The sequence below is a fragment of the Chiloscyllium plagiosum genome, unplaced genomic scaffold (genome assembly GCF_037043375.1).
Source record: "Chiloscyllium plagiosum isolate Xiang-an unplaced genomic scaffold, Cpla_swu_hap1 HiC_scaffold_18, whole genome shotgun sequence".
In the NCBI taxonomy this organism is placed as follows: domain Eukaryota; kingdom Metazoa; phylum Chordata; class Chondrichthyes; order Orectolobiformes; family Hemiscylliidae; genus Chiloscyllium; species Chiloscyllium plagiosum.
Window position 1 is genome coordinate 68479184 of NW_028270156.1, and position 18664 is coordinate 68497847.

Below are 18664 nucleotides of genomic sequence, written 5' to 3' on the forward strand. Positions count from 1 at the left end.
TAACTGGGGGGGCGGGGTCAGGATTCAGTAACTGGGGGGGGTCACAGTGTCAGGATTCAGTAACTGGGTGGCGGGGTCAGGATTCAGTAACTGGGGAGTCACAGTGTCAGGATTCAGTAACGGGGGGGTGGGGTCAGGATTCAGTAACTGGGGGGGTCACAGTGTCAGGATTCAGTAACTGGGGGGGTGGGGTCAGGATTCAGTAACTGCGGGGGTCACAGTGTCAGGATTCAGTAACTGGGGGGGTGGGGTCAGGATTAAGTAACTGGGGGTTCAGGATTCAGTAACTGGGGGGCAGGGTCACAGTGTCAGAATTCAGTAACGGGGGGGTGGGGTCAGGATTCAGTAACTGGGGGGGTCACAGTGTCAGGATTCAGTAACTGGGGGGTGGGGTCAGGATTCAGTAACTGGGGGGGTCACAGTGTCAGGATTCAGTAACTGGGGGGGTGGGGTCAGGATTCAGTAACTGGGGGGGTCAGGATTCAGTAACTGGGGGGCAGGGTCACAGTGTCAGAATTCAGTAACGGGGGTGTGGGGTCAGGATTCAGTAACTGGGGGGGTCACAGTGTCAGGATTCAGTAATTGGGGGAGCGGGGTCAGGATTCAGTAACTGGGGGGTCACAGTGTCAGGATTCAGTAACTGGGGGGGTCACAGTGTCAGGATTCAGTAACTGGGGGGCGGGGTCCGGATTCAGTAACTGGGGGGGTCACAGTGTCAGGATTCAGTAACTGGGGGGGGTCAGGATTCAGTAACTGGGGGGCGGGGTCACAGTGTTAGGATTCAGTAACTGGGGGGTCAGGATTCAGTAACTGGGGGGTCACAGTGTCGGGTTTCAGTAACTGGGGGTGTCAGGATTCAGTAACTGGGGGGGTCACAGTGTCAGGATTCAGTAACTGGGGGAGCAGGGTCAGGATTCAGTAACTGGGGGGTTCAGGATTCAGTAACGGGGGGGTCACAGTGTCAGGATTCAGTAACTGGGGAGCAGGGTCAGGATTCAGTAACTGGTGGGGTCAGGATTCAGTAACGGGGGGGTCACAGTGTCAGGATTCAGTAACTGGGGGAGCAGGGTCAGGATTCAGTAACTGGGGGGGTCAGGATTCAGTAACGGGGGGGTCACAGTGTCAGGATTCAGTAACGGGGCGGTGTCAGGATTCAGTAAAGGGGGGGTCACAGTGTCAGGATTCAGTAACGGGGGGGCGGGGTCAGGATTCAGTAACGGGGGGTCACAGTGTCAGGATTCAGTAATAGGGGCGGGGTCAGGATTCTGTAACTGGGGGGGTCACAGTGTCAGGATTCAGTAACGGGGGGGTCAGGCTTCAGTAACAGGGGGTCACAGTGTCAGGATTCAGTAACTGGGGGGGGTCAGGATTCAGTAACAGGGGGTCACAGTGTCAGGATTCAGTAACTGGGGGGGTCAGGATTCAGTAACAGGGGGTCACAGTGTCAGGATTCAGTAACTGGGGGGGGTCAGGATTCAGTAACGGGGTGATCACAGTGTCAGGATTCGGTAACTGGGGGGGCCGGGGTCAGCATTCAGTAACTGAGGAGGGTCAGGATTCAGTAACTGTGGGGGCGGGGTCACAGTGTCAGGATTCAGTAACTGGGGGGGGGTGTCACAGTGTCAGGATTGAGTAACTGGGGGTGGGGTCAGGATTCAGTAACTGGGGGGGTGTAACAGTGTCAGGATTCAGTAACTGGGGGGTGGGGTCACAGTGTCAGGATTCAGTAACTGGGGGTGGGGTCAGGATTCAGTAACTGGGGGGTGGGGTCACAGTGTCAGGATTCAGTAACTGGGGGTGGGGTCAGGATTCAGTAACTGGGGGTGGGGTCAGGATTCAGTAAGTGGGAGGGGGGTCACAATGTCAGGATTCAGTAACTAGGTGGTACTGCTCTGTAAACCAATAATCCAGACAGTTTAGCAGTACCGATTCCCAACCTCTCTCATAACCCTAGAAATAAGCTATTTCCAAGGGCAGCTACCATGGTTCTGGAGTCACGTGTGGACAGACCAAGTAAGGAAGGCACATTTCCTTCCCTGAAGTGTATTCATGAACAGGATAGGTTTTATGATAATCAATGTAGCTTCATAATCACCATTACTAATGACTAGTTTTGTGTTCCAGAAGTGTTAGTTTATTTTAAGTTAAGCTTACTCCTGTGGTCTTCAGGTTTTTAATGACCCATTTACCATGCACAATGATTCCAAAACTGTCAAGCCAACTGCCATTCACTTACATAGATGTAAAGAACATTCCAGCACAGGAGCCGACCCTTCGGCCCAACATGTCTGCACTGACCGTGATGCCATTCCAACCTGATCCTATCTGCCTGCACATGGTCTGTATCCCTCTATTTCCTGTTGGCTCATGTATCTATCTCAATGCTGCTTAAACAATGCTATCATGTCTGCTTTGACCATGTTCCCTGGCAGCACATTCTAGACACCTACCACCGACTGTGTGAAAAATCTGCCTCGCACATCTCCTTTAAACTTAACCTCTCACTTTGAACCAGTGCCCCCTAGCATTGACATTTCCACTCTAGGAAACAGACTCCAACTACCCACCCTATACATGCTTCTCACAATTTTATTTACCTCTGTCAGCTCACCCCTCAGCGTCAGTTATTGGATCCATTTCCAGTGTTAACAATAAGTTGCTTGCCAGAACCATAGACCAGCTTGTAAATCCTGTTGCATGAGTTTATGATTCATTAATCCATTGATAGGATTGTGCCTGTCCCTCATCACCTCGCAACCATTCCCAATCAGCGAGGCTGCTTTAGTCTTCATGGCCTTGAATTGATATTTTATGTCTTAGAGTTGCATAATCATATTTCCAGATATAAAATCTGTGGGAGCTATTCCATAAAGATTAAAACAAAACTGTGTAACTCTTAAATATAAAGTCTAGCAATAAATTATTAAAATAGAGAAATAACAGTTCAGGATAACAGACCTTCCAAATGAGATCATGCTGGGCTTCACCTCAAGGCCAGGAGTGGAGGGAGTTGAGTCCACACGAAGTCAAGCTCTGGGGATCTGCATTTTGTTAAGTGGGAGGTGCAGTAGCTTTATATGGTCCCCAGTCACACTCTTCCCCCAGTCAAACTCTTGTCCAATCACACTGTCTCCTCCGAGTCACACTCTCCCCCTAGTCACTCTACCTTGCAGTCACACTCTTCCTCCTGGTCACACTCTCTCCCTAGTCACACTCTCCCACAATCATGGTATCTTCACTCTCCCGGAAATCTCCCTCCCCCAAATCTCTTAATTTGCAATCTTTCACTTCATTGTCCCTGCCTTGCAATCCCTCCTCCCTCCTACCCTGGCAACCCTCCGCCAAATGACTCCAACCTCCAATCACCCGACCCCACTTCACTCTCCCAAATTCCCTCCCCGGTAACTCTCAATTTCTATCTCCTAATCACCTGCCCCATTGTCCTTCATCTCCCTCTCCACAACCCAAGCATTGAGTACATTAATGTGGCAATTGTTTCTGATAACTGTACCTAGTGTGCTTTTAGCTCAGTTCAAGTTGTTTCTAGTGTTGTGGAGTTTCATTGATGGTGAGGCCTAGCAGGATTTCTCAGCATGACTTTATAAATGTGCCTCATTAACCATGTACCCTGACCCTAGTGGCTCCCTTTGACAGAATTTCCACCCCATGCCATTCCTGGAACTACTCCCCACTGCTGGGGTATCCCACAATTCACCAGCATCTCTTTAAAGGGCCAGTGTGCACCTGGAGAATATTCATAGAACCCCTACAGTGTGGAAACAGGCCCTTCTGCCCAACAAGTCCACACTGACCCTCTGAAGAGGAACCCTCCCAGACCATTGCCCTACCCTATTATCCTATATTTACCCCTGAATAATGCACCTATAACCTGCACATCTTTGGATTGTGGGAGGAAACCGGAGCACCCGGAGGAAACCCACGCAGACACGGGGAGAACATGCAAACTCCACACAGACAGTTGCCTGAAGCGGGGATTGAACCCTGGTCTCTGGTGCTGTGAGGCAGCTGTGCTAACCACTGAGCTATCCAGCCACCATGCCACCCCACTTGATTCCTTCCCACTGTTTTATCCCTATAAATACCAATACTGTTGTCTATATGTCAATTTCTGTCAACTCTCTAATCCTTCCTTCTTTCTCCACAAGAAAAGAGCCCCTGGCTGAAAGGTTGGGAAGTTTAGCCGGCCTCGCAATTTCCTTGCCACAGCCAGAGTGAGGTAATTGCAGGGGAGCTGGATGCAGATCATGTTAACATTGTAAGACAGTCAACTCCTGTACTGACAAGTTGAGGGTTGGTTCATATAAACACAGGCCCAAAATGAAACCCGTGTCAGAGAGAGAAGGTTGAAGAGAGAGAGTAACCTACATACACTTCAGGAGATTCCGTGAGACAGCTCTGAGTCCCACATATGTTCCCCATTAATCGTGTGTCTCTTCAAGTAGTTTCCTTAAACACAAAGTTCTGTGCAGCCAAGTCATGAACTATTTTGAACAGGAATGTTTCCAGTCAGTACATTTCTCAGATGCAAGATCAAGTGTATCCCATTAATTGTATGGGAAAGTTAAGGAGGAAATTGCAGGACCCTTTGCAGCAAGGTTTGTATTGTCTATAAACACAGGTGAGGTGCCGGAGGACCGGAGGGTGGTTAATGTTGTGCCATTGGTTAAGAAAGGCCGTAAGGAGAAACCTGGAAACTGTAGACCTGGGAGTCTGACTTCATTGGTGGGTAAAGTTGTTGGAGGTGAGCCTGAAAGGTAGGATTTACATGCTTTTGGAGAGGCAAGGAATGATTTCCCATGCATGGCTTTATGCGTGGGAAATTGTGTCTCACAAACTTGATTGAGTTTTTTTTAATGGAGTAAGCAAAAAAGGTTGATGAGGGTAGGCGGTAGACTTTGTTTACTCGGACCGTAGTAAAACCTTTGACAAAGTTCTGCCTGGTACACTAATTGGTAAAGTTAGATCACATGGGATTCAGGGTGAGCTTGCCAATTGGATACAAAATTGGCTTAATGACAAGAAACATGGATGGTGGAGATTGTTCTTCAGACTGGAGGCCTGTGACCAGTGGTGTTCCACAGGGATCGGTGTTGGGTCCACTTTTGTTTGTCATTCATAGAAATGATTTGGATGAGAGTACAGAAGGCATGGTTAGGAAGTTTGTGGATGATATGAAAATTGGTGGTGTAGTAGACAGTGAAGAGGTTGTCTAAGATTACAAAGAAATCTTGATCAATTGGGCCAATGGGCTGAGGAGTGGCAGTTTAATTTGGATAAATGTGAGGTATAGCATTTTGGCAAAGCGAACAAGGCAGGATGTATACAATTATTGGTAGGGCCCTGGGCAGTGTTGTCGAACAGAGAGACCTAGGGGTTCAGGTACATAGCACTTTGACATTTGCATCACAGAGAGACAGGGTGGTTAAGAAGGTGTTTAGCACACTTGCCTTCATCACTTTGACCTTTAAGTCTAGGAGTTGGGACAATCATGTTGAGGTTGTACAGGATGTTGGTGAGGTCTCTTCTGGAGCACTGTGTGCAGTTCTGATTTCCCTGTTATAGGAATGATATTATTAAACTGGAAAGGGTTCAGAAAGGATTTACCAGGACATTGCTGAGACTGGAGTTTTTGTGATATATACATAGACTGGATAGGCTGGGACTTTTTTCACTGCAGCGTAGGAGGTTGAGGGGTGACCTTATTGAGGTTTATAAAATCATAAGGGGCATAGCTAAGGTGAATGACAGGGGTCTTTTTCCTGGGGTGGGGGGAGTTCAAACCTAGGGGGGCATATTTTTAAGGTGAGGGGGAAAGATTTAAAAAGGACATGAGGGGCAATCATTTTACTTACAGAGTGGTTTGTGTGTGGAATGAACTGCCAAAGAAAGTGGTGGATGCAGTTACAGTTACAATGTTTAAAAGAGATTTGGATAAGTACATAAATAAGAAATGTTTGAAGGGATATGGGCCAAGCACAGGGAGGTGGGACTAGTTTAGTTTGGGAAACCTGGTCGCATGGACTGATTGGACAGAGAGTCTGTTTCCTTGCTGTAAGACTCTGGAATAAATGAAACACAAAGAAATTGCACGAGCAAAACCTTTATGAGCAATCAACTCCTTAGTAATCTGGAAAGATCTAGAGATAAAGTCAATAAAAGTACATTGCTGGGAGGTTTGAGAACTCTGATCTGACCCACTGGGTTCATTACAAACAGCAGGATCTTCACTCTGATACAGTCTGATAACTGCAGTGTAATGTATTTAAATCGCTGTCATATAATCACTCTTTGGCTATCTCTCCCGCTCTTGATTAGACCCCAGACCCTAAACTCACTCCACGGTATTTACAATTCTATTTGCAATGTTACAGTTGTGAGGTGAATATGGTTATTGTTTTAGGACTGTATCTTTTGCTTTTCAATCAGGGTTTCATGAAAGGTTTTATCTGCTCTATTGTAGAGTCTGCCTGATATTAAGGTTTGGTGGTTTGATTGTTTGGTTGAAAAGAGGTCAAAGGAAGATTCAGATTGTTTTATGAGGAGAAGGTGCAAGGTGTGTCTGCTAGCAGACAGTGACAGCTAAGCTTACCGTGAGTGTTTGCTGAGTCTGTCAAAGTCTCAGAAAGATCTTATAGTTATCAAATTGCAAACTGTGTACCCATTAAACTATTCACTCGCTTTTGAGAGGAAGTGGAGCTGGAAACAAAAGTAACCAATTAGCAGTTCTACTTGGATCCAGATGTGATTCCCATTGCTATAGGGAAGAGGGAGGAGGGAGACATTTTCGGGAATAGGCTTTTCAGAGGCAGACTGCAGGTTTGCAGAGGTTTCTAGTGTGGTCCACAACTTTCTTTGGAGGCAAGGACAACGAGAAGTCCCACTTTTTACCAGGGCAGTCCCGTTTTTTTTTCTCGCAATAAATGTCTGGTATCCTGACCATTTTCTCAAAGCGATTCCAATGTTGGAATTTCCAGCTTTCCTATTTACTCTGCAGGGGCAGAACCAGTTCAACCTGAATTTCAAGTTTATGCATGTGCCTGCAATCTGCTACTTTATCCCACAGTCAGTACAGTTTGTGCCCCCACTTTGCCCTGTTATCAATGTGGACAATCCACAGAAGGCCTCCAGCTGAGGCAGGCAGAAAATGGGGCAGCAAGAGGGAAGACACGTATTGCTGTTCACATCCACAGAGTGTGGTTTCATCAGGCCTCGGTAGGAAGCAGACTTTGAAAAGTGGAAATGATCCTGATTTATGGCTCTTTCACTTGTTTCTAGTTGTACAACGATGAAAACAGAGAAGTTACTCCACCCAGTGATTTGCAAAGGCGAATCTGTTTTGTGGGAGCAGCATCTCAGGGTGACCCAGGTTGTGCTTTTTGAAAACCTATTCACCTGAACAAGAGATTGATACAGCTTGGCCTGCGTGTCGAGCAGAGAAAATGCTGACTCACCGTCGTTCCCCTGCCAGAATGTTGGCAGGACCTGACACTCGGTTTGAATGTGAAGGTTTTGAAGGAGGCTGGTAGATTCACCTAGCTTAGAGTTAGAGAAATGAATCTACATTGTCGGCCCTGTAGTGAAAGACATTTTGGCAACAGCAATTACCCTGCTGGGAATTACAAAGGAAACAAGGCAATGGGAACTGGGAGTAATTTTGGACTGATTCCTGAAGGCTTAAGTATATACTTAAGGGTTAAGGCGTTTGGTATACTTGCCTTTATTGGTCAGTGCGCTGAGTATAGTTGGGAAGCAATGTCGCGGCTGTACAGAACATTGGTTAGAGCGCATTTGAAATACTGCATTCAGTTCAGGTCTCCCTGATGTAGGATAGATGCTATTAAACTTGAAAGGGTTCAGGAAAGACTTATAAAGATGTTGCCAGGGTTGGAGGATTTGATCTATAGGGAGAGGCTGAATAGGCTGGGGCTGTTTTCCCCGGAGCGTTGGAGGCTGAGGGGTGGCCTTATAAAATCATAAGGGGCATGGATAGAGTAAATAGGCAAGGTCTTTTTCCCTGGGGTTGGGGAGTCCACAACTAGGTTGAAGGTAAAAGAGGAAAGATTTAAAAGAGACCTATGGGGCAACCTTTTCATACAAAGGCTGGTACGTGTATGGAATGAGCTGCCAGAGGAAGTGGTGGAGGCTGGTACAATTACAACATTTAAAAGGCGTCTGGATGGGTTTATGAATAGAAAGGGTTTGGAGGGATATGGGCTAAGTGCTGGCAAATAGGACTAGAGTAATTTAGGATATCTGGTCAGCATGGACGAGTTGGACCAAAGGGCCTGTTTCTGTGCTGTCTAATTCTATGATTCTAATAATACATATAATCATTGCACAATCTTAAATCACCCACTGTGGCATTTTTTGGTGGCTGAATACATTTTAAGTTGCCAATGAAAGTAAGAGTTTCAATCGTGTTATTTAGTCAATTATTATAGTCCACGTTTTACAACACAGCATCTTGAGGAGTCATTCTTTTACCTGTTAACCAGAAGTTTGATTTTCTATTGAAAAGTTGTCAATAGGTATCAATCCTAATTATCCATTATTCTGTATATGAACCATCAAAAGCCCTCAATTAGATTCTAGCTTGGAACTTACTCTTGGGGATGTGTGAACCACTGTTTAGACTCCTGCTTGTGGCAATTCTGTGAAGGAGTAAACAGTTTGTATGTATGAAATGCTTCCTCTCAGGAGGAAGGGAATTCAAGAATCTTGTGTCATTCTGATGCTTGGAAAACATAAACTTTTAACATTTTAATCAAAGTTTCAGCTTATACTTTTCCCGTAGGCATAAATAGTTCCTGCGAATCCTGCTACTGGAAAATATGCTTCACTTAACGTGACTGTAACTAAATAACATATCTGCATTTTGATCCATTATTTTGTTACTGTGCTGTTGTCCTTCCTCAGCCTAGAATTGGCCGGTGGGCAGTGGGAGTGACATGTCTCTACCCACCTCCGGCACTAAACAATTATCACTAACAGGTACATGCCAGCATTTATAACATCAGCCTTCAGAACATCAAGCATCAGTAAATCTGGACTTTGTATGAAGGACTACTGATAAGATGAGAGATTAATATACAATCTAACTCTTCATTGAGAGGAAGCCTTATGATCAGTGTTATGATCCACCCTGTCACCTGACTCATTCTCTTGCCCTGTTCATCTTATTTGCCTTGTCACCCCTATCCACCTCTGCCATCTTACTGACCCTCTTAGCCAGCTAGCTGCCCCCCCCCTGTCCCATCCTGTTACCCACTTCCCTAACCCGCACCATTCCCTGATGTGGAGGAAGACTGCCTGCCGTTCCACAGCTATCCAGCGTGGCCATCTATGAGTGAACCTACGGCAGCTACTGCTGTAAAAAGGGCTCGATTTCCCCCTGACTGTACCCACGCCGCAGGGTTTCATGATGGGCAGCCTGCGTATTTCTGAGGCCTTGGGTTAGGGATCAGACAGGCAGGGGATGGACACGGGGTTGAAATCATTGCTGGGAGAGCAGCACTCCGTCAGTAACTGCTGACTTCGCAAAATTCCAGTCAGAGTGTTACCAATCATCTTGAAGCAAGCTGCAGTTCCCATGGGCAGGGGCAATTATAATCACTGGGCACAGAGCAGCCATTAAAGCCCCTCAATGATGCCCCCAGCTGATGTTGCATTTTTGTTTTGTTACAGTCAAGATGGTTGCTAGCTGATCGGGAGGCTTGCTTAGTTGGTGCAGCCAGACACATTCACTGCTCTCGAAGGGCTGATGAATATTTCTATTTCAGTTAAACTTCGGCGCAGTCAACTCACCGGGAAGTGGCTACAGAATCTGGTTTACTCCAGATTGGCACTGACTCAACCCATCAGAGATTCACTCATGTCCTTTAGGGAAGGAAATCTGCTGTCCTTACCTGGTCTGGCCTACATAGAATCATAGATTCCCTACAATGTGGGAACAGGCCCTTCAGCCCAACAAGTCCAACCCTCCGAAGAGTAACCCACCCATATCCATTCCCCCACCCTATTACATTTACCCCTGACTAATGCACCTAACCTACACATCCTTGAACACCAAGGGCAATTTAGCATGGCCAATTCACCTGACCTGCACATCTTTGGACTGTGGGAGGAAACCGGAGCACCCGGAGGGAACCCACACAGACACAGGGAGAAGGTGCAAACTCCACACAGACAGTCGCCTGAGGCTGGAATCGAACCCGGGTCACTGTGAGGCAGCAGTGCTAACCACTGAGCCACCTTGCTGCCCAAATGTGTCTCCAGATCCCACAGCAACGTGGGTCATTCTTAATTGCCCCTCAGAAATGGCCCTGGCGAGCCACTCAGTTGAAGGGCTATTAGGGATGAGGGACATACGCTGGCCTTGGCAGTGATGATCCCATCCCCTGTGGGTTGAAAAGACATCTCGATGAAAGCAATGTTACAGAAATGCCTGGGCAGGTGCACAGGAGCGGCCGTACAAGTCTGTCAAGTGACATAGGCCCTGCTTTCTGCAAAACAGCGCGCTGTAGTTTACCACAGGCCCCAGCACTGGGTCGGACAGTGCGGTTGCTCCGCGATTTGATGTCAAGCGACTTCCTGATTGGCCGCCTGTGGGATCTCTGCCCAATTAAGACTCCCGATGCTGCCGAGCTAATCAGAGCCATGACAGACCCCCTCTCTCTGGGACAATTAGGCACCTCTGAGGCAAGGTCGGATAGTTCCGGAATGCCTCAAAACAGACGGACGTCTGTAAGGGTGTCTCAGAAACATCCCTGAAGATAGGACAGTATCAGGGAACTGTTCCCAACACAGCTCACCCTGCCTTTTTCCTGGCTCTTCGACATTGTCCCTGTCACCAGGGGCCCTGTAAAAATCTGCCTGATTGTCTTGGAACAATTCTGATAGGATTTCCCCCGGCACTCATACATCAACAATATGGCATTGAAGCGAAGACAGGTACTCAAACCTTCTGTATTCCCTTCTCACTGGTGTTTGGGTATGTCCCCCTTAACCTGAGGAGCACATATCCCCACTCCTATCCACCCCCAAACCCATTTCCTGCACTCTGCACTGCTTGTGCATAGACAGACTGTCGCCGTCTGACTCAGTTTCCTGGTGGAGTTTAACATCTGCTCCCTTGGTCTCCTTCCCACTGCTTATTGTTTCCTTTCAACTCTTAGTCACCGATGTTGTCTCCCTGATCTTCCCCTCAGGCCTTAATTGCAGCCCTTGGGAACTGCCGTCCCTAATTCAACAGTAAACCTCTCGTGCCATCTTTCCCTCATGTATCTCGCCTGTTCCTGCCTTCCACTTCACAGGCCATGTAGGCATTCTTTCCCAACCACAGATTGAAACCCTATTACCGTACTCTGATCAAGTCTCTTCAGGCATCTTTGTGACTACAGCCAAGACTAACAAATGCCTCACTGCATTGCTCCCTATGCTGTTCTATTGGTTTCACTCACTCATCAACCTCTGACACCTCATGTTTTTACTTTTTTACTGCAAACTACTGCACCTCCTCCAACCAGTTTCTCCACCAGGTCCGTCTGATGTGTCACCAGATTTCAGTGTTTGTCAACTGCTAGTCGTCCTCTGCCTGCTCCAGCCTCACTGCCACATTATCAGCCTCATCGCTGTGGTACCTCCCTTACCCCCGAGTCTGAAGGTCAGGGATTCAAGTCCCGCAGCAGAGGTTAGAGTACATTAGGAGAAGGAGCAACCTTCCAGCTTAGCACCGCCCTCATGACCTGTCCTACCTCTCCATCTTCCTTCCCACCTATCCGCTCCACCCTCCTCTCTGACCTATCACCTTTACCCCCACCTCCATCCACCTATTGCACTCTCAGCTACCTTCCCTGCAGCCCCACCCCCCTCCCATTTAACTCTCCACCCCCAAGGCTCCCAGCCTCATTTCTGATGAAACGTCGATTCTCCTGCCTGACCTGCTGTGCTTTTCCAGCACCACACTCTAGACTCTGATCTCCAGCATCTGCAGTCCTCACCTTATCCTAATGTAGGCGAAAGTGAGGACTGCAGATGCTGGAGATCAGAGTCTAGAGTGTGGTGTTGGAAAAGCACAGCTGGTCAGGCAGCATCCGAGGAGCTGGGAGTTGACGTTTCAAGCATCAGCTCTTCATCAGGAATGGTTGCAGGATCAGAGAGTACTGACAGAGTGCTGCATTGTCAGCAGTGTCAACATCTGGATGAGAAATTATAAAGGAAGCCCATCTGCCTCCCCTCCAGGATATATCACACGACTCTAAGAAGGGCAGTTCTGGACATCCTGAGTAACTTCCCAACATGAGGAGCACGCGATTGACATGTTGCTGTAGCTTCTACACTTTAGTTCAATGGCAGAGGCCTGAGGGACGGGGGGGGGGGGGGGGGGGGGGCGCGAAGGTGTGATTGTGACAGAATCAGAAGGAAGGCAAATGGAATTGTGACTTTTATTGCTATAGGAATGGAGTATAAAAGTAGGGAGGTGTTGCTGCAACTGTACAAGGCATTAGTGAGACAGTCCCCTTACTCAAAAAGGGTGAGATTTGTGACAGAATCGTACAAGAAACTTGCCGAAGCCTATCTCAACATCAGGAGTGACCGGCTGTGTCTTTTATATGTTTGAGGAGCGGTGAAGTTTCTTTCTCAGCAGCGCTGAATCGCCAGTTAAATGGGATTGTTGCTTGTTAAACGCCTAATTAATATTCAGCTTCCTATCACGCTGAACAAGCCGAACGTCAGGAATGGGAGTCAGAGCAGGCACCTCGTGACTTCAGCTTGCTACACCCTCCAGAGGAGCTCCATGTTAGAGACAGGGACCAACATCTCAGGGCACACTCCATGGGGACCATGCACTCAACATCCATGGGCATTGGCAAACAATATCTGCCAGCCTGTAAGAGCCCTCCTTGCACATCCCCGAGCCACTTACAGGATGCTTCGGGCTGTCCCATTAACTCTCAGTGTAACGCTGCAGCAAGGACACTGTGTGCTCAGGGGGACATGCACCAGATCATAGACTACATCAGGCTGTACCTCCAGGCTCTTCCCTCACTGTCATAGTGTGTGCTTACTCTGAATGTACCTGGATACTCGAGCATATCTGATTAGGCCCCTGCGCGGGCCTGTGCCAGGTTTCACCAACATTAAGGAAGCTGCACAAATGCTGGGTCGTGTTGACTATGCCGCTGCAGAATGTTGCTTTCACTGACAAACTGAGCAAGTTCTTCATAAAGAGGAAACAAACTTGTCCCATTTTGGAAGGAGTGATGATGTAGGAGCAAAGTCTCTGTGCAGCTTCAATAGCAGTTTGACCAATGGGAGGCAGAGATGCCTCTCAGCCACACCCTCTGCTTGACCCACGCCTCATACTGAAACTGCCCAGGCGTGGAACCTGCCAGGATTTGGAATCTTCCACCTCTTGTTTTTTTTTTAAGAAGCAACAGACTTGGCAGCACAACTCGGTTGTGAATCAATTTTATTGAAGTAAAATCAGGTCAAGATGATTAACTTTTCAGTTAAATAGGAGCAATAAACTCAGGCAGCGATTTACATCCTATCTCAGATTGTCAAGACCTGAACTGTAGGGACGATGAATGATTTGTCTCGCAGCAATGCCCTTTTAGTCTTCAAGCTCCCCCCTGTCTATCCCTCTCTCTTGTCTCATTTGCTATTGTTCCTGGGTGTCAGGTCTCTCTGCTGTGCAGACAGCTAGTCAGAGTTTGCTTTTTTACCTGGCTCCTGACTAATTAACCCTTTCTTTACACAACTGATCTTCAGTGTGGTGTCTCTGGATGCTTTCTTCAAGCAAGCAGGAGAGTATAACACTGCTGTATAATGTTTTCCACATTTTTAATTTTATCTCAAGACTCCCAGGTTTTATCTCTTAGATGGCCCTGACATTCCTATCTCTGTGTTCACACGAACAAGCAATTCCCATAGGCGCCACCAGTCTTTGGCTGCAAGTAAGCTCTTTCGTAAGACTTAGAACATAGAACAATACAGCACAGAACAGGCCCTTCGGCCCACGATGTTGTGCCGAACATTTGTCCTAGCTTAAGCACCCATCCATGTACCTATCCAACTGTCGCTTAAAGGTCGCCAATGATTCGGACTCTGCCACTCCCACAGGCATCGCATTCCATGCCCCCACTACTCTCTGGGTAAAGAACCTACCCCTGACATCCCCCCTATACCTTCAACCCTTCACCTTAAATTTATGTCCCCTTGTAACACTCTGTTGTACCCGGGGAAAAAGTTTCTGACTGTCTACTCTATCTATTCCTCTGATCATCTTATAAACGTCTATCAAGTCACCCCTCATCCTTCGCCGTTCCAATGAGAAAAGGCCTAGCACTCTCAACCTATCCTCGTACGACCTATTCTCCATTCCAGGCAACATCCTGGTAAATCTTCTCTGCACCCTCTCCAAAGCTTCCACATCTTTCCTAAAGTGAGGCGACCAGAACTGCACACAGTACTCCAAATGTGGCCTAACCAAGGTCCTGTACAGCTGCAACATCACTTCACGACTCTTGAATTCAATCCCTCTGCTAATGAACGCTAATACACCATAGGCCTTCTTACAAGCTCTATCCACCTGAGTGGTAACTTTCAAAGATCTATGAACATAGACCCCAAGATCCCTCTGCTCCTCCACCTTACTAAGAACCCTACCGTTAACCCTGTATTCCGCATTCTTATTTGTCCTTCCAAAATGGACAACCTCACACTTGAACTCCATCTGCCACTCCTCAGCCCAGCTCTGCATCATATCCAAGTCCCTTTGCAGCCCGACAACAGCCCTCCTCACTATCCACAACTCCACCAATCTTCGTATCATCTGCAAATTTACTGACCCACCCTTCGACTCCCTCTTCCAAGTCATTAATAAAATTACAAACAGCAGAGGACCCAGAACTGATCCCTGCGGAACTCCACTTGTAACTGGGCTTCAGGCTGAATATTTACCATCTACCACCACTCTCTGACTTCGACCGGTTAGCCAGTTTTCTATCCAACTGGCCAAATTTCCCTCTATCCCATGCCTCCTGACTTTCTGCATAAGCCTACCATGGGGAACCTTATCAAATGCCTTACTAAAATCCATGTACACTACATCCACTGCTCTACCCTCATCCACATGCTTGGTCACCTCCTCAAAGAATTCAATAAGACTTTTAAGGCAAGACCTACCCTTCACAAGTCCGTGCTGGCTGTCCCTAATCAAGCAGTGTCTTTCCAGATACTCATAAATCCTATCCCTCAGTACCCTTTCCATTACTTTGCCTACCACCAAAGTAAGACTAACTGGCCTGTAATTCCCAGGGTTATCCCTATTCCCTTTTTTGAACAGGGAACAACATTCGTCACTCTCCAGTCCCCTGGTACCACCCCCGTTGACAGTGAACATCACCTGCACAATGTCTTGTGTGTTCCGGGTCTGGCAGGCCTTACCGTGAGCCAGATGATGGGTAGGTTGTTCCGAAAGTCAGAAGGCTCATGGGTTGTCCCAAAAGTTGTCACCCTGAGAGCCGGAGGTTGGGTAGGTATCCCGTAAACCAGACAGTGACAGTAGGCAGTCCCAAGAGACGGAAACTGGGTAGGCCATCCTGATGCTGGATGCCTGAGAGCTGGAAGGTGGATAAGCTGTCCTGAATATCATCATTCCGAGGCAGGAACAGGATGGGATGTTCTAGAGGTGGCTGGAAGGTGCATTAGGGTGGGCTGAGGTCCAGATGGTGCGTTGGGCAGGCGAGACTGGATGATGCGTCGGGGTGGGCTGAGGGCTGGAAGGCACGTAGGCCGTCCTTAGCACTGTTATCCCAAGAAGGTACTGTGATGGGCTAGCCTCGAGGAAAGCGCGTGGGTGGATTGAGAACCGGATGGCGTGTTGGTTCAGTCCTGGTTGAGGCCAACCCGTGGTGGCAGCAGGACAGGCTGTCTGAGAGGTTGCCAGAAGGTGTACCAGGGTGGACTGAGAACCAAAAGGTTCATAGGGACAGACCGAGAGTTAGAAGGGGCATAGAAACAGACACGAAAAGGGCTTATGCCCGAAACGTCGATTCTCCTGTTCCTTGGATGCTGCCTGACCCGCTGCGCCCCTCCAGCAACACACTTTCAGCTCTGATCTCCAGCATCCGCAGCCCTCACTTTCTCCCAATAGAAGCAGACAGCCTTTGAGTGATTGGAAGGTGGGGTGTGTGTGCGCGCGCGCACGTGTGAGCCATTTGTTGGTCTACCAGGCGTCTGTGTGTAATATGCACTATTTTGTTATTTGATTCATTGGACTCTTTTGCATGTGTTTGTGTCTACTGTTTCCTCTTTGGTAAGTTAAGGTGGTATTTGGGGTTTGCCTGCATTTCCCTGTGAATTGTTGTATATGGGGGTTTGGCATTGCCATTCCCTTACCCTGAAAATAGCTGTTTATTGTAAACTGCTATTTAATGTTGACTGCTGTTTGTATATTTGTACAGTCTCACAATAAAAATATTTCACCAGGAGATTAGAATCTCCTCAGTTGAGGACTAAAAAAAACCAGGAGATTAAATTCTGAGCTGGCTGGCCACACAGCCAGTTTATTAAGGTTGTTTTTCTTTGGTAATTGATTCCTGATCTGGCTGGTCACTGTTCCACTTTAGTTCTCATTTGGCAACTTTTTTTTAAACTTCTCTGGCTGGTTGCAGTCTGTGTCTTACTCTTCTTGTTTTTCGGGCAAGAACTCTGATGATTTTGTTAAAGACAAAAAAACTACAGATGTAGACAAAGGTAGACAAGCAGGAGGCCAGAAGAACACAGCAAGCCAGGCAGCATCAAGAGGTGGAGAAGTCAAAGTTTTGTGTCTGTTGACACAATTTTCCCATGATTCCACTGCTTTTCAATCTTGTCTACACTGTCACTTGCTCCTATGTCATCCCAGTTTCCTACGTTGCACCACCGAGACAAGTTGCCCATAAAGATAAATACAAACTTGTATTAGTAAGGTTAGATTTTAGCAATTTGACATTGTGGCTGGTAACCTGTTAAACTTGTCAGCAGAATTGTCTGTTGCATGTTAACTCTAGTAAGAAATCAGCGTGTAACATGTAGCTCATAGATCTGAGGCTGTGACGGACAGAGTGAATGGATGGGGCAACCGATCAACTTAGTTTTATCGAGCCATGTGAACTGAAAAGAGCGCAGCAGGTCAGGCAGCATCTGAGGAGCAAGAGGGTCGAGGTTTCGGGCATAACCCTTCAGGGAGGGAGTGAGAGCTCCAGATCCCTTATTAAATACGGTAATCATATGATAGGATGGAAACGTATCAAGCTGCATTTCTGAGACCCGGAGTCAAGCAGAGCACAAATAGTGTTTTAAAGGTCAGCTACCTGAGGAAGGCGGTGTCATGTAACAAAGTCATATCTCTGGACAAAGACACTGAATTATTGTTATATGTCGTTGTGCGTGAACTACAGAAAAAGTGGTATGCGGGTAAACTTGCAAGGAAGGCAACTCGAATTGTGACATTTCTTGCTGAAGGAATAGAGTACAAAAGTAGGGAGGTGTTGTTGCAACTGTACAAGGCATTAGTGAGACCGTACCTGGAGTAGGTGTGTATAGTTTTGGTCCCCTTACTCAAGGAGGGTGAGATTTACAATAGAATCGCACGAGAAGTCTGCTGAAATCTATCTCAGCATCAGGAGTAACCCGCTGTGTCTTGAATACGTTTGTCGAGCGGTGAGGTGCAGTTTCTTGCTCAGCAGCACCAAGTCACCAGTCAAGTGGGATTATTGCTCATTAAACGCCTTATTAATTCAGCTTCCCATCTTACTGAACAAATCAGGAACAGGAGTCAAAGCAGGTACCTAGTGACTTCAGCTTGCTACATGCCCCAGAGGAACTCCGTCTCACAGACAAGGACCAACCTCTCAGGGCACGCTCCGTGAGCACCTTACTCGAGGAGAGAGGAGGCAGTTCGGAGGAGATTGATTCCAGAGATGAAGGGTTTGTCTTACAAAGAGAGATTGAGCATTTTGGCCTAAACTGTGCAGTTTAGAAGAATGAGAGCAGAGCTAATTGAGGTAAGTGAGATGCTAAGGGGATTGACAAAGTAGACACAGAGAGGATGTTTCCTCATGTATGGCAATATGAAATGAGAGCTCATGGTTTTAGGATAAGGGATAGCAGATTTAAAACTGAGATGAGAAGAACTTACTTCTCTCGAAGGGTCACAGGTCTGTGGAATTCACTACCCCAGAGTATGGTTGGTTACCCAGATTCTTAATGAGTAACAGGTCGAAGGGTTGTGAAGTGCGGACAGGAAAGTGGAGGTTGAGATGAGATTAGCCAAGGTCGCATTGAATTGAGGCAGAGCGGGCTTGACGGGCTGAATGGCCTACTCCTGCTCCTAGTTGTTACGTTTGTATGAATGGAGATTACAGTTTGGTATTTGAACAAATTTCACCCTATCACCTTTCATTTTGTTTTAGGAAAAAAGCATGAACAGAAGTTGGAGAATGCATTCTCAGAACTGGCTTCCTCTTAATGCAGGAAGGCTGTGATTTATTTTACAAGTTTGGACATTCTCCTCGGGTCTGATTGTTTGTGCAATCGGAGAGTGGTGGTTGGATTTCCGTTTGGGTGCATTTGGCAACTTGGGCATAAATCAGTC

General features: G+C 47.3%; 1 protein-coding gene across 5 annotated transcripts in view; it reads left to right on the forward strand.

Moving 5' to 3' along the window:
* The window catches only part of LOC122557955 (proline-rich protein 5-like), a 163302-nt gene that overhangs the window by 142825 nt on the left and 1813 nt on the right, over window positions 1-18664 (forward strand). The window lies entirely within an intron of this gene.